Below are 14,233 nucleotides of genomic sequence, written 5' to 3'. Positions count from 1 at the left end.
GCCCCCAACTGGCAAGCTCTACTTCATATGAAACAATGACTGAGCAACAACGAGGTGTTACATTAACAATACAAACTAACCCGAGACAGCCAGGCCGTTAAAGCATACCTTAAGTTTGTCGTGTGATACAAAAGCAAGTATTGGCATTTTTGCATCGTCTGCCTCGTCAAACAAGCTCGAGCCACAGCACACAGCGCTGCTGCATCGGGACACAGATTGTGGATTTCTAAGCGACTGAATAAACGAGCTGAGACTACTTTTTAAAGAAATTGAAAACATACCTCTAGTCGAAATACTTGCTATTTAGTTAATTAAATTATTTTTTTAAATTTGCAATCACAGACTACATTGCCAAAATAAAAATAAAAAACAACTGACAATCTGATTTGCTCGTATCAAGCTGCGATGAAGCCTATGAGAATCCCTGGCACCATTAAAGGGGAATTAGCTCAAATGGTAGAGCGCTCGCTTAGCATGCGAGAAGTAGCGGGATCGATGCCCGCATTCTCCAAATAATTTTAAAGTATCTGCGTATTTTGTCCCGGCGCATTATGGAGATAAATACAAAGTGTGACAATTCTTTGTAACAGAGACGCCCGCCATGCATGTGTATTTTAATGCACAGTCTGCTAATTTGTAATAATCCCCGGACTGAAAAACTGCAGCGCGTGATATTTTGTAGGTCTTCTTATCTCCTATGTCCGCTAACGCTAGGCACAACGTGCCCGAGTGCTGTAGCATCAGCCATGAAGCAAGTTAGTTTTTCAGTAGAAATAAGGCTTTTGTGTATGGGTGTTTTGAAAAGATCAGTTAAATAGCTATGTATTTTGAAATAAGGATGTATTCATTATTATGAACGTTGGCAGAAAGGATATGGTATTATTATTTCCCACGTGTGCTTGACTTGTACAAATCTGATAGAGTTTCAACAAAGGCATTTGACTTGGGTTCATTATTTAGCCTATACTGCCATCTGCAGCATTACTGCGGGTGTCGTTTGCTTCTTTTGACAATAATACGGCTGTTTTCACGGAAAACCGTGAGATCATGTAGCCGTGGCTGAGTGGTTAATGAACAAACAGAGCTGTCAGAAATGGAATTCGAACCCACGCTTCCAGGGTAACTGTGATCTGAACGCAGCGCCATAGCTCGCTCAACCATCCTGAATTAGACACGTCTTTTCACAACATTGCAGTACACTGCTGAACCTCCGATGTCTGACGCTGCAGTAAATCAACTCGTGTGTGTGTGTACTTATTCTTTTTCTGTTTATATGAAGGAGGGCGACCTGTTTTGTCGCATTCTATATGGGATTGTAGCAGCCACACCCAGTGACACCCAGTGAGAGTCCTAATACCGACACTACTAAAAATTAATTAAAAGGTTTGGAATAGGAATGACAACAGAATGACAAAGGCAGAATAACAATTCACAAAGCTTTATTACAATGATCCATGAGTCACATAAATCAGTTCAAATAACTAACAATACAATGTATTAAAGTTGTACTAAAAACAAGGAGGGGAAATTGAATAAAGCCAGTCAATAGCCACATTTTAAAAGCATGGGGTATTAGACCAACATATAGCAGCGATTACACTTCTCTTTAAGAGTGCTAGGTGATTGGAAACAGCTCTTCGCAGCAAGGGTACAACAACAAAAGCCAGATTGTTAATACACACAAGTTTTAACAGTATTAGGGAACGTTAGCTGCAACATTACAGGTTTAACTATATTAGAGCAATTCAACAACAATACAAGTTTAGTTAAGATAATTAGCAGCAACGTTCAGGTTTAGCAGCGGTGTAGCATAAGTAAACAGAACCAAAAGGTGTGGGGACATTTACCTGCTGCTGGAACACTTTTAATCTAACAAAACAAAATTGATGAGACCTGGATTTAACCACACGTCTCAGAGCTTTATTCAACAGACTAGCTCTAGAATTATCCAACACTTTACTTTTGGAATATACTCACACGGCTGTAACACCGCAGACACAGACACAGCGCGTCTCCAGAACACTCGTCTACAGCAGCAGCACACCGAATCTCAGGTCCAACCACCTGTCGGTACTTCCTCTCTCACCCGCCTCAAAGAAATAAACTTTCTCCCGACAGCCCGGCTAGCTCAGTCGGTAGAGCATGAGACTCTTAATCTCAGGGTCGTGGGTTCGAGCCCCACGTTGGGCGTCCTTTTTAAATACAAATTGTAGATGTTTCTTCGAGGCAACGGAGCAATGTCTGATTCTGTTCACATTGTATAAAGTATTGCAACACAATTACTTATTGGTCATTGTCATATAGCAATTGCTATTGTAAAATGCGTGCATCCTTTAAAGCTATACCGATATTGAAATAAAGAATCTTACTTTCGTGGGTTGGCTTCAATCTGTTTCTTTTTTTACACTTGTCATTACATCATTCATGGAGCAAGTTAGTATGTGCGTAATAAACCCAATCGGGCCTTGATACAATAGACAACCCTAGTCTGTGCTGAAATGAAATAATGCGGTTTTCTACTAAAGCAAACGCAGCTTGTCAGAATGGCTGAGTGGTCTAAGGCGCCAGACTCAAGGACGCTGTCTTTCCAAAGAATTGTGTGTTCCAGTCTCCGAATGGAGGCGTGGGTTCAAATCCCACTTCTGACAGTTCACTTTTACTTATTTTTTAAATGAATCAATTTGTTCATTTTACTAAAAAAGATTGTTTCAAGGAAATCATCAGCTGATACCAAACTCTTGTCAGCACTCAATACCATTTTCATTTCCATTTTAAATCGGACTAAAATAGCGTTCCTAACACAGATTGCATTTTTGTTGTAAACTGGCTACTTGTCGAAGTCACTGAAAAATATTTTGTGTAGAAACATGTGTTATTTAACTAAAGATTGTTTTAATATTTCAAATAACATATTACTTTGAAAAACATCTCCGACTGCCACTGGATCGTGGTCTCAGGCTGGGATGCGGACCATTGAGAACAGTATAAACGATCTATTAGTGGAAGTAGCTTACATGAGAAATGCCCTCGTTTAACATGCTAGGATGATCGACCTCGGTATTCTCCAACTGCTGTTTACATTTTCTAACACGTTATGAGGACGAATACAAAGGTTGACAGCTTCCTTGTAAGTGGGGGTAAGCACAAGTTATTTTCAGATGTAATGTCTATTTTAAACTCAATCTAGTCCTGCGTAGTGCAAAAGACATTGCTATATTTTTATATTAGTCAAGCCCTATTAAAAGTGTTCTTAAATTGTTTTGACATTAGCAATGATCAATTTAAATGTGGTTATTGATTTAAACAACTGAACAATTGTGGGCTTGATGGTTTCTTTTTTCTACGTTTCTACCGGAATGAGATACACACTCAAAATGTGTCCCCTTCCTTCAGCAACCCCCGACTGAAGATTGAAGTGGTCATTCCTTGCAGCGAGTAGGTTCCCGATAACAACACTCATTGTCAGCTCGGTGCTCAGAAGAAAACACTGCCACTCCTCCTGGTAGATACCGAGACCAATCCCTTCAAAACGTGTTTCATTCTAGAAATGATCCTTGCAAATATAGTCTTAACTTTTATTAGCAGACCGTCGCCCCCAACTGGCAAGCTCTACTTCATATGAAACAATGACTGGGCAACACGAGGTGTTACATTAACAATACAAACTAACCCGAGACAGCCAGGCCGTTAAAGCATACCTTAAGTTTGTCGTGTGATACAAAAGCAAGTATTGGCATTTTTGCATCGTCTGCCTCGTCAAACAAGCTCGAGCCACAGAACACAGCGCTGCTGCATCGGGACACAGATTGTGGATTTCTAAGCGACTGAATAAACGAGCTGAGACTACTTTTTAAAGAAATTGAAAACATACCTCTAGTCGAAATACTTGCTATTTAGTTAATTAAATTATTTTTTTAAATTTGCAATCACAGACTACATTGCCAAAATAAAAATAAAAAACAACTGACAATCTGATTTGCTCGTATCAAGCTGCGATGAAGCCTATGAGAATCCCTGGCACCATTAAAGGGGAATTAGCTCAAATGGTAGAGCGCTCGCTTAGCATGCGAGAAGTAGCGGGATCGATGCCCGCATTCTCCAAATAATTTTAAAGTATCTGCGTATTTTGTCCCGGCGCATTATGGAGATAAATACAAAGTGTGACAATTCTTTGTAACAGAGAGGCCCACCATGCATGTGTATTTTAATGCACAGTCTGCTCATTTGTAATAATCCCCGGACTGAAAAACTGCAGCGCGTGATATTTTGTAGGTCTTCTTATCTCCTATGTCCGCTAACGCTAGGCACAACGTGCCCGAGTGCTGTAGCAGCAGCCATGAAGCAAGTTAGTTTTTCAGTAGAAATAAGGCTTTTGTGTATGGGTGTTTTGAAAAGATCAGTTAAATAGCTACGTATTTTGAAATAAGGATGTATTCATTATTATGAACGTTGGCAGAAAGGATATGGTATTATTATTTCCCACGTGTGCTTGACTTGTACAAATCTGATAGAGTTTCAACAAAGGCATTTGACTTGGGTTCATTATTTAGCCTATACTGCCATCTGCAGCATTACTGCGGGTGTCGTTTGCTTCTTTTGACAATAATACGGCTGTTTTCACGGAAAACCGTGAGAGCATGTAGCCGTGGCTGAGTGGTTAATGAACAAACAGAGCTGTCAGAAATGGCATTCGAACCCACGCTTCCAGGGTAACTGTGATCTGAACGCAGCGCCAAAGCTAGCTCAACCATCCTGAATTAGACACGTCTTTTTACAACATTGCAGTACACTGCTGAACCTCCGATGTCTGACGCTGCAGTAAATCAACTCGTGTGTGTGTGTACTTATTCTTTTTCTGTTTATATGAAGGAGGGCGACCTGTTTTGTCGCATTCTATATGGGATTGTAGCAGCCACACCCAGTGACACCCAGTGAGAGTCCTAATACCGACACTACTAAAAATTAATTAAAAGGTTTGGAATAGGAATGACAACAGAATGACAAAGGCAGAATAACAATTCACAAAGCTTTATTACAATGATCCATGAGTCACATAAATCAGTTCAAATAACTAAAAATACAATGTATTAAAGTTGTACTAAAAACAAGGAGGGGAAATTGAATAAAGCCAGCCAATAGCCACATTTTAAAAGCATGGGGTATTAGACCAACATATAGCAGCGATTACACTTCTCTTTAAGAGTGCTAGGTGATTGGAAACAGCTCTTCGCAGCAAGGGTACAACAACAAAAGCCAGATTGTTAATACACACAAGTTTTAACAGTATTAGGGAACGTTAGCTGCAACATTACAGGTTTAACTATATTAGACCAATTCAACAACAATACAAGTTTAGTTAAGATAATTAGCAGCAACGTTCAGGTTTAGCAGCGGTGTAGCATAAGTAAACAGAACCAAAAGGTGTGGGGACATTTACCTGCTGCTGGAACACTTTTAATCTAACAAAACAAAATTGATGAGACCGGGATTTAACCACACGTCTCAGAGCTTTATTCAACAGACTAGCTCTCGAATTATCCAACACTTTACTTTTGGAATATACTCACACGGCTGTAACACCGCAGAGACAGACACAGCGCGTCTCCAGAACACTCATCTACAGCAGCAGCACACCGAATCTCAGGTCCCACGCACCTGTCGGTACTTCCTCTCTCACCCCGCCTCAAAGAAAGAAACTTTCTCCCGACAGCCCGGCTAGCTCAGTCGGTAGAGCATGAGACTCTTAATCTCAGGGTCGTGGGTTCGAGCCCCACGTTGGGCGTCCTTTTTAAATACAAATTGTAGATGTTTCTTCGAGGCAACGGAGCAATGTCTGATTCTGTTCACATTGTATAAAGTATTGCAACACAATTACTTATTGGTCATTGTCATATAGCAATTGCTATTGTAAAATGCGTGCATCCTTTAAAGCTATACCGATATTGAAATAAAGAATCTTACTTTCGTGGGTTGGCTTCAATCTGTTTCTTTTTTTACACTTGTCATTACATCATTCATGGAGCAAGTTAGTATGTGCGTAATAAACCCAATCGGGCCTTGATACAATAGACAACCCTAGACTGTGCTGAAATGAAATAATGCGGTTTTCTACTAAAGCATACGCAGCTTGTCAGAATGGCCGAGTGGTCTAAGGCGCCAGACTCAAGGACGCTGTCTTTCCAAAGAATTGTGTGTTCTGGTCTCCGAATGGAGGCGTGGGTTCAAATCCCACTTCTGACAGTTCACTTTTACTTATTTTTTAAATGAATCAATTTGTTCATTTTACTAAAAAAGATTGTTTCAAGGAAATCAACAGCTGATACCAAACTCTTGTCAGCACTCAATACCATTTTCATTTCCATTTTAAATCGGACTAAAATAGCGTTCCTAACACAGATTGCATTTTTGTTGTAAACTGGCTACTTGTCGAAGTCACTGAAAAATATTTTGTGTAGAAACATGTGTTATTTAACTAAAGATTGTTTTAATATTTCAAATAACATATTACTTTGAAAAACATCTCCGACTGCCACTGGATCGTGGTCTCAGGCTGGGATGCGGACCATTGAGAACAGTATAAACGATCTATTAGTGGAAGTAGCTTACATGAGAAATGCCCTCGTTTAACATGCTAGGATGATCGACTTCGGTATTCTCCAACTGCTGTTTACATTTTCTAACACGTTATGAGGACGAATACAAAGGTTGACAGCTTCCTTGTAAGTGGGAGTAAGCACAAGTTATTTTCAGATGTAATGTCTATTTTAAACTCAATCTAGTCCTGCGTAGTGCAAAAGACATTGCTATATTTTTATATTAGTCAAGCCCTATTTAAAGTGTTCTTAAATTGTTTTGACATTAGCAATGATCAATTTAAATGTGGTTATTGATTTAAACAACTGAACAATTGTGGGCTTGATGGTTTCTTTTTTCTACGTTTCTACCGGAATGAGATACACACTCAAAATGTGTCCCCTTCCTTCAGCAACCCCCGACTGAAGATTGAAGTGGTCATTCCTTGCAGCGAGTAGGTTCCCGATAACAACACTCATTGTCAGCTCGGTGCTCAGAAGAAAACACTGCCACTCCTCCTGGTGGATACCGAGACCAATCCCTTCAAAACGTGTTTCATTCTAGAAATGATCCTTGCAAATATAGTCTTAACTTTTATTAGCAGACCGTCGCCCCCAACTGGCAAGCTCTACTTCATATGAAACAATGACTGGGCAACAACGAGGTGTTACATTAACAATACAAACTAACCCGAGACAGCCAGGCCGTTAAAGCATACCTTAAGTTTGTCGTGTGATACAAAAGCAAGTATTGGCATTTTTGCATCGTCTGCCTCGTCAAACAAGCTCGAGCCACAGCACACAGCGCTGCTGCATCGGGACACAGATTGTGGATTTCTAAGCGACTGAATAAACGAGCTGAGACTACTTTTTAAAGAAATTGAAAACATACCTCTAGTCGAAATACTTGCTATTTAGTTAATTAAATTATTTTTTTAAATTTGCAATCACAGACTACATTGCCAAAATAAAAATAAAAAACAACTGACAATCTGATTTGCTCGTATCAAGCTGCGATGAAGCCTATGAGAATCCCTGGCACCATTAAAGGGGAATTAGCTCAAATGGTAGAGCGCTCTCTTAGCATGCGAGAAGTAGCGGGATCGATGCCCGCATTCTCCAAATAATTTTAAAGTATCTGCGTATTTTGTCCCGGCGCATTATGGAGATAAATACAAAGTGTGACAATTCTTTGTAACAGAGAGGCCCACCATGCATGTGTATTTTAATGCACAGTCTGCTCATTTGTAATAATCCCCGGACTGAAAAACTGCAGCGCGTGATATTTTGTAGGTCTTCTTATCTCCTATGTCCGCTAACGCTAGGCACAACGTGCCCGAGTGCTGTAGCAGCAGCCATGAAGCAAGTTAGTTTTTCAGTAGAAATAAGGCTTTTGTGTATGGGTGTTTTGAAAAGATCAGTTAAATAGCTACGTATTTTGAAATAAGGATGTATTCATTATTATGAACGTTGGCAGAAAGGATATGGTATTATTATTTCCCACGTGTGCTTGACTTGTACAAATCTGATAGAGTTTCAACAAAGGCATTTGACTTGGGTTCATTATTTAGCCTATACTGCCATCTGCAGCATTACTGCGGGTGTCGTTTGCTTCTTTTGACAATAATACGGCTGTTTTCACGGAAAACCGTGAGATCATGTAGCCGTGGCTGAGTGGTTAATGAACAAACAGAGCTGTCAGAAATGGAATTCGAAGCCACGCTTCCAGGGTAACTGTGATCTGAACGCAGCGCCATAGCTCGCTCAACCATCCTGAATTAGACACGTCTTTTCACAATATTGCAGTACACTGCTGAACCTCCGATGTCTGACGCTGCAGTAAATCAAATCGTGTGTGTGTGTGTACTTATTCTTTTTCTGTTTATATGAAGGAGGGCGACCTGTTTTGTCGAATTCTATATGGGATTGTAGCAGCCACACCCAGTGACACCCAGTGAGAGTCCTAATACCGACACTACTAAAAATTAATTAAAAGGTTTGGAATAGGAATGACAACAGAATGACAAAGGCAGAATAACAATTCACAAAGCTTTATTACAATGATCCATGAGTCACATAAATCAGTTCAAATAACTAACAATACAATGTATTAAAGTTGTACTAAAAACAAGGAGGGGAAATTGAATAAAGCCAGCCAATAGCCACATTTTAAAAGCATGGGGTATTAGACCAACATATAGCAGCGATTACACTTCTTTTTAAGAGTGCTAAGTGATTGGAAACAGCTCTTCGCAGCAAGGGTACAACAACAAAAGCCAGATTGTTAATACACACAAGTTTTAACATTATTAGGGAACGTTAGCTGCAACATTACAGGTTTAACTATATTAGACCAATTCAACAACAATACAAGTTTAGTTAAGATAATTAGCAGCAACGTTCAGGTTTAGCAGCGGTGTAGCATAAGTAAACAGAACCAACAGGTGTGGGGACATTTACCTGCTGCTGGAACACTTTTAATCTAACAAAACAAAATTGATGAGACCGGGATTTAACCACACGTCTCAGAGCTTTATTCAACAGACTAGCTCTCGAATTATCCAACACTTTACTTTTGGAATATACCCACACGGCTGTAACACCACAGACACAGACACAGCGCGTCTCCAGAACACTCATCTACAGCAGCAGCACACCGAATCTCAGGTCCCACGCACGTGTCGGTACTTCCTCTCTCACCCCGCCTCAAAGAAAGAAACTTTCTCCCGACAGCCCGGCTAGCTCAGTCGGTAGAGCATGATACTCTTAATCTCAGGGTCGTGGGTTCGAGCCCCACGTTGGGCGTCCTTTTTAAATACAAATTGTAGATGTTTCTTCGAGGCAACGGAGCAATGTCTGATTCTGTTCACATTGTATAAAGTATTGCAACACAATTACTTATTGGTCATTGTCATATAGCAATTGCTATTGTAAAATGCGTGCATCCTTTAAAGCTATACCGATATTGAAATAAAGAATCTTACTTTCGTGGGTTGGCTTCAATCTGATTCTTTTTTTACACTTGTCATTACATCATTCATGGAGCAAGTTAGTATGTGCGTAATAAACCCAATCGGGCCTTGATACAATAGACAACCCTAGTCTGTGCTGAAATGAAATAATGCGGTTTTCTACTAAAGCAAACGCAGCTTGTCAGAATGGCCGAGTGGTCTAAGGCGCCAGACTCAAGGACGCTATCTTTCCAAAGAATTGTGTGTTCTGATCTCCGAATGGAGGCGTGGGTTCAAATCCCACTTCTGACAGTTCTCTTTTACTTATTTTTTAAATGAATCAATTTGTTCATTTTACTATAAAAGATTGTTTCAAGGAAATCAACAGCTGATACCAAACTCTTGTCAGCACTCAATACCATTTTAATTTCCATTTTAAATCGGACTAAAATAGCGTTCCTAACACAGATTGCATTTTTGTTGTAAACGATCTATTAGTGGAAGTAGCTTACATGAGAAATGCCCTCGTTTAACATGCTAGGATGATCGACCTCGGTATTCTCCAACTGCTGTTTACATTTTCTAACACGTTATGAGGACGAATACAAAGGTTGACAGCTTCCTTGTAAGTGGGGGTAAGCACAAGTTATTTTCAGATGTAATGTCTATTTTAAACTCAATCTAGTCCTGCGTAGTGCAAAAGACATTGCTATATTTTTATATTAGTCAAGCCCTATTTAAAGTGTTCTTAAATTGTTTTGACATTAGCAATGATCAATTTAAATGTGGTTATTGATTTAAACAACTGAACAATTGTGGGCTTGATGGTTTCTTTTTTCTACGTTTCTACCGGAATGAGATACACACTCAAAATGTGTCCCCTTCCTTCAGCAACCCCCGACTGAAGATTGAAGTGGTCATTCCTTGCAGCGAGTAGGTTCCCGATAACAACACTCATTGTCAGCTCGGTGCTCAGAAGAAAACACTGCCACTCCTCCTGGTGGATACCGAGACCAATCCCTTCAAAACGTGTTTCATTCTAGAAATGATCCTTGCAAATATAGTCTTAACTTTTATTAGCAGACCGTCGCCCCCAACTGGCAAGCTCTACTTCATATGAAACAATGACTGGGCAACAACGAGGTGTTACATTAACAATACAAACTAACCCGAGACAGCCAGGCCGTTAAAGCATACCTTAAGTTTGTCGTGTGATACAAAAGCAAGTATTGGCATTTTTGCATCGTCTGCCTCGTCAAACAAGCTCGAGCCACAGCACACAGCGCTGCTGCATCGGGACACAGATTGTGGGTTTCTAAGCGACTGAATAAACGAGCTGAGACTACTTTTTAAAGAAATTGAAAACATACCTCTAGTCGAAATACTTGCTATTTAGTTAATTAAATTATTTTTTTAAATTTGCAATCACAGACTACATTGCCAAAATAAAAATAAAAAACAACTGACAATCTGATTTGCTCGTATCAAGCTGCGATGAAGCCTATGAGAATCCCTGGCACCATTAAAGGGGAATTAGCTCAAATGGTAGAGCGCTCGCTTAGCATGCGAGAAGTAGCGGGATCGATGCCCGCATTCTCCAAATAATTTTAAAGTATCTGCGTATTTTGTCCCGGCGCATTATGGAGATAAATACAAAGTGTGACAATTCTTTGTAACAGAGAGGCCCACCATGCATGTGTATTTTAATGCACAGTCTGCTAATTTGTAATAATCCCCGGACTGAAAAACTGCAGCGCGTGATATTTTGTAGGTCTTCTTATCTCCTATGTCCGCTAACGCTAGGCACAACGTGCCCGAGTGCTGTAGCAGCAGCCATGAAGCAAGTTAGTTTTTCAGTAGAAATAAGGCTTTTGTGTATGGGTGTTTTGAAAAGATCAGTTAAATAGCTACATATTTTGAAATAAGGATGTATTCATTATTATGAACATTGGCAGAAAGGATATGGTATTATTATTTCCCACGTGTGCTTGACTTGTACAAATCTGATAGAGTTTCAACAAAGGCATTTGACTTGGGTTCATTATTTAGCCTATACTGCCACCTGCAGCATTACTGCGGGTGTCGTTTGCTTCTTTTGACAATAATACGGCTGTTTTCACGGAAAACCGTGAGAGCATGTAGCCGTGGCTGAGTGGTTAATGAACAAACAGAGCTGTCAGAAATGGAATTCGAATCCACGCTTCCAGGGTAACTGTGATCTGAACGCAGCGCCATAGCTCGCTCAACCATCCTGAATTAGACACGTCTATTCACAACATTGCAGTACACTGCTGAACCTCCAATGTCTGACGCTGCAGTAAATCAACTCGTGTGTGTGTGTGTACTTATTCTTTTTCTGTTTATATGAAGGAGGGCGACCTGTTTTGTCGCATTCTATATGGGATTGTAGCAGCCACACCCAGTGACACCCAGTGAGAGTCCTAATACCGACACTACTAAAAATTAATTAAAAGGTTTGGAATAGGAATGACAACAGAATGACAAAGGCAGAATAACAATTCACAAAGCTTTATTACAATGATCCATGAGTCACATAAATCAGTTCAAATAACTAACAATACAATGTATTAAAGTTGTACTAAAAACAAGGAGGGGAAATTGAATAAAGCCAGCCAATAGCCACATTTTAAAAGCATGGGGTATTAGACCAACATATAGCAGCGATTACACTTCTCTTTAAGAGTGCTAGGTGATTGGAAACAGCTCTTCGCAGCAAGGGTACAACAACAAAAGCCAGATTGTTAATACACACAAGTTTTAACAGTATTAGGGAACGTTAGCTGCAACATTACAGGTTTAACTATATTAGAGCAATTCAACAACAATACAAGTTTAGTTAAGATAATTAGCAGCAACGTTCAGGTTTAGCAGCGCTGTAGCATAAGTAAACAGAACCAAAAGGTGTGGGGACATTTACCTGCTGCTGGAACACTTTTAATCTAACAAAACAAAATTGATGAGACCGGGATTTAACCACACGTCTCAGAGCTTTATTCAACAGACTAGCTCTCGAATTATCCAACACTTTACTTTTGGAATATACTCACACGGCTGTAACACCGCAGACACAGACACAGCGCGTCTCCAGAACACTCATCTACAGCAGCAGCACACCGAATCTCAGGTCCCACGCACCTGTCGGTACTTCCTCTCTCACCCCGCCTCAAAGAAAGAGACTTTCTTCCGACAGCCCGGCTAGCTCAGTCGGTAGAGCATGAGACTCTTAATCTCAGGGTCGTGGGTTCGAGCCCCACGTTGGGCGTCCTTTTTAAATACAAATTGTAGATGTTTCTTCGAGGCAACGGAGCAATGTCTGATTCTGTTCACATTGTATAAAGTATTGCAACACAATTACTTATTGGTCATTGTCATATAGCAATTGCTATTGTAAAATGCGTGCATCCTTTAAAGCTATACCGATATTGAAATAAAGAATCTTACTTTTGTGGGTTGGCTTCAATCTGATTCTTTTTTTACACTTGTCATTACATCATTCATGGAGCAAGTTAGTATGTGCGTAATAAACCCAATCGGGCCTTGATACAATAGACAACCCTAGTCTGTGCTGAAATGAAATAATGCGGTTTTCTACTAAAGCAAATGCAGCTTGTCAGAATGGCCGAGTGGTCTAAGGCGCCAGACTCAAGGACGCTGTCTTTCCAAAGAATTGTGTGTTCTGGTCTCCGAATGGAGGCGTGGGTTCAAATCCCACTTCTGACAGTTCACTTTTACTTATTTTATAAATGAATCAATTTGTTCATTTTACTATAAAAGATTGTTTCAAGGAAATCAACAGCTGATACCAAACTCTTGTCAGCACTCAATACCATTTTCATTTCCATTTTAAATCGGACTAAAATAGCGTTCCTAACACAGATTGCATTTTTGTTGTAAACTGGCTACTTGTCGAAGTCACTGAAAAATATTTTGTGTAGAAACATGTGTTATTTAACTAAAGATTGTTTTAATATTTCAAATAACATATTACTTTGAAAAACATCTCCGACTGCCACTGGATCGTGGTCTCAGGCTGGGATGCTGACCATTGAGAACAGTATAAACGATCTATTAGTGGAAGTAGCTTACATGAGAAATGCCCTCGTTTAACATGCTAGGATGATCGACTTCGGTATTCTCCAACTGCTGTTTACATTTTCTAACACCTTATGAGGACGAATACAAAGGTTGACAGCTTCCTTGTAAGTGGGGGTAAGCACAAGTTATTTTCAGATGTAATGTCTATTTTAAACTCAATCTAGTCCTGCGTAGTGCAAAAGACATTGCTATATTTTTATATTAGTCAAGCCCTATTTAAAGTGTTCTTAAATTGTTTTGACATTAGCAATGATCAATTTAAATGTGGTTATTGATTTAAACAACTGAACAATTGTGGGCTTGATGGTTTCTTTTTTCTACGTTTCTACCGGAATGAGATACACACTCAAAATGTGTCCCCTTCCTTCAGCATCCCCCGACTGAAGATTGAAGTGGTCATTCCTTGCAGCGAGTAGGTTCCCGATAACAACACTCATTGTCAGCTCGGTGCTCAGAAGAAAACACTGCCACTCCTCCTGGTGGATACCGAGACCAATCCCTTCAAAACGTGTTTCATTCTAGAAATGATCCTTGCAAATATAGTCTTAACTTTTATTAGCAGACCGTCGCCCCCAACTGGCAAGCTCTACTTCA

At 39.9% G+C, this 14,233-nt stretch overlaps 11 non-coding genes across 11 annotated transcripts; 7 read left to right on the top strand and 4 right to left on the bottom strand.

Annotated features, from left to right (window-relative positions):
* Positions 1-2,117: 2,117 nt before the first annotated feature.
* Positions 2,118-2,190, top strand: trnak-cuu (transfer RNA lysine (anticodon CUU)). Its single transcript has one exon. It is a non-coding gene; the product is annotated as a tRNA-Lys (tRNA).
* A 347-nt stretch (positions 2,191-2,537) lies between these two features.
* Positions 2,538-2,648, top strand: trnal-caa (transfer RNA leucine (anticodon CAA)). Its single transcript has 2 exons — positions 2,538-2,575; positions 2,610-2,648. It is a non-coding gene; the product is annotated as a tRNA-Leu (tRNA).
* Positions 2,649-3,364: 716 nt separating this feature from the next.
* On the bottom strand, positions 3,365-3,570 carry LOC131705563 (small nucleolar RNA U3). The gene has a single exon (XR_009310516.1). It is a non-coding gene; the product is annotated as a small nucleolar RNA U3 (small nucleolar RNA).
* A 2,139-nt stretch (positions 3,571-5,709) lies between these two features.
* trnak-cuu (transfer RNA lysine (anticodon CUU)) lies at positions 5,710-5,782 on the top strand. Its single transcript has one exon. It is a non-coding gene; the product is annotated as a tRNA-Lys (tRNA).
* A 347-nt stretch (positions 5,783-6,129) lies between these two features.
* trnal-caa (transfer RNA leucine (anticodon CAA)) lies at positions 6,130-6,240 on the top strand. Its single transcript has 2 exons — positions 6,130-6,167; positions 6,195-6,240. It is a non-coding gene; the product is annotated as a tRNA-Leu (tRNA).
* A 716-nt stretch (positions 6,241-6,956) lies between these two features.
* Positions 6,957-7,162, bottom strand: LOC131705523 (small nucleolar RNA U3). The gene has a single exon (XR_009310475.1). It is a non-coding gene; the product is annotated as a small nucleolar RNA U3 (small nucleolar RNA).
* A 2,562-nt stretch (positions 7,163-9,724) lies between these two features.
* trnal-caa (transfer RNA leucine (anticodon CAA)) lies at positions 9,725-9,835 on the top strand. Its single transcript has 2 exons — positions 9,725-9,762; positions 9,790-9,835. It is a non-coding gene; the product is annotated as a tRNA-Leu (tRNA).
* Positions 9,836-10,385: 550 nt separating this feature from the next.
* LOC131705522 (small nucleolar RNA U3) lies at positions 10,386-10,591 on the bottom strand. The gene has a single exon (XR_009310474.1). It is a non-coding gene; the product is annotated as a small nucleolar RNA U3 (small nucleolar RNA).
* A 2,142-nt stretch (positions 10,592-12,733) lies between these two features.
* trnak-cuu (transfer RNA lysine (anticodon CUU)) lies at positions 12,734-12,806 on the top strand. The gene has a single exon. It is a non-coding gene; the product is annotated as a tRNA-Lys (tRNA).
* Positions 12,807-13,153: 347 nt separating this feature from the next.
* trnal-caa (transfer RNA leucine (anticodon CAA)) lies at positions 13,154-13,264 on the top strand. Its single transcript has 2 exons — positions 13,154-13,191; positions 13,219-13,264. It is a non-coding gene; the product is annotated as a tRNA-Leu (tRNA).
* Positions 13,265-13,980: 716 nt separating this feature from the next.
* LOC131705550 (small nucleolar RNA U3) lies at positions 13,981-14,186 on the bottom strand. The gene has a single exon (XR_009310503.1). It is a non-coding gene; the product is annotated as a small nucleolar RNA U3 (small nucleolar RNA).
* Between the last annotated feature and the right edge of the window lie 47 nt (positions 14,187-14,233).

The sequence above is a fragment of the Acipenser ruthenus genome, chromosome 35 (assembly GCF_902713425.1).
Source record: "Acipenser ruthenus chromosome 35, fAciRut3.2 maternal haplotype, whole genome shotgun sequence".
In the NCBI taxonomy this organism is placed as follows: domain Eukaryota; kingdom Metazoa; phylum Chordata; class Actinopteri; order Acipenseriformes; family Acipenseridae; genus Acipenser; species Acipenser ruthenus.
The sequence above is the reverse complement of the archived record's forward strand: the minus strand, read 5'-3'. Positions and strand labels throughout refer to the sequence as shown.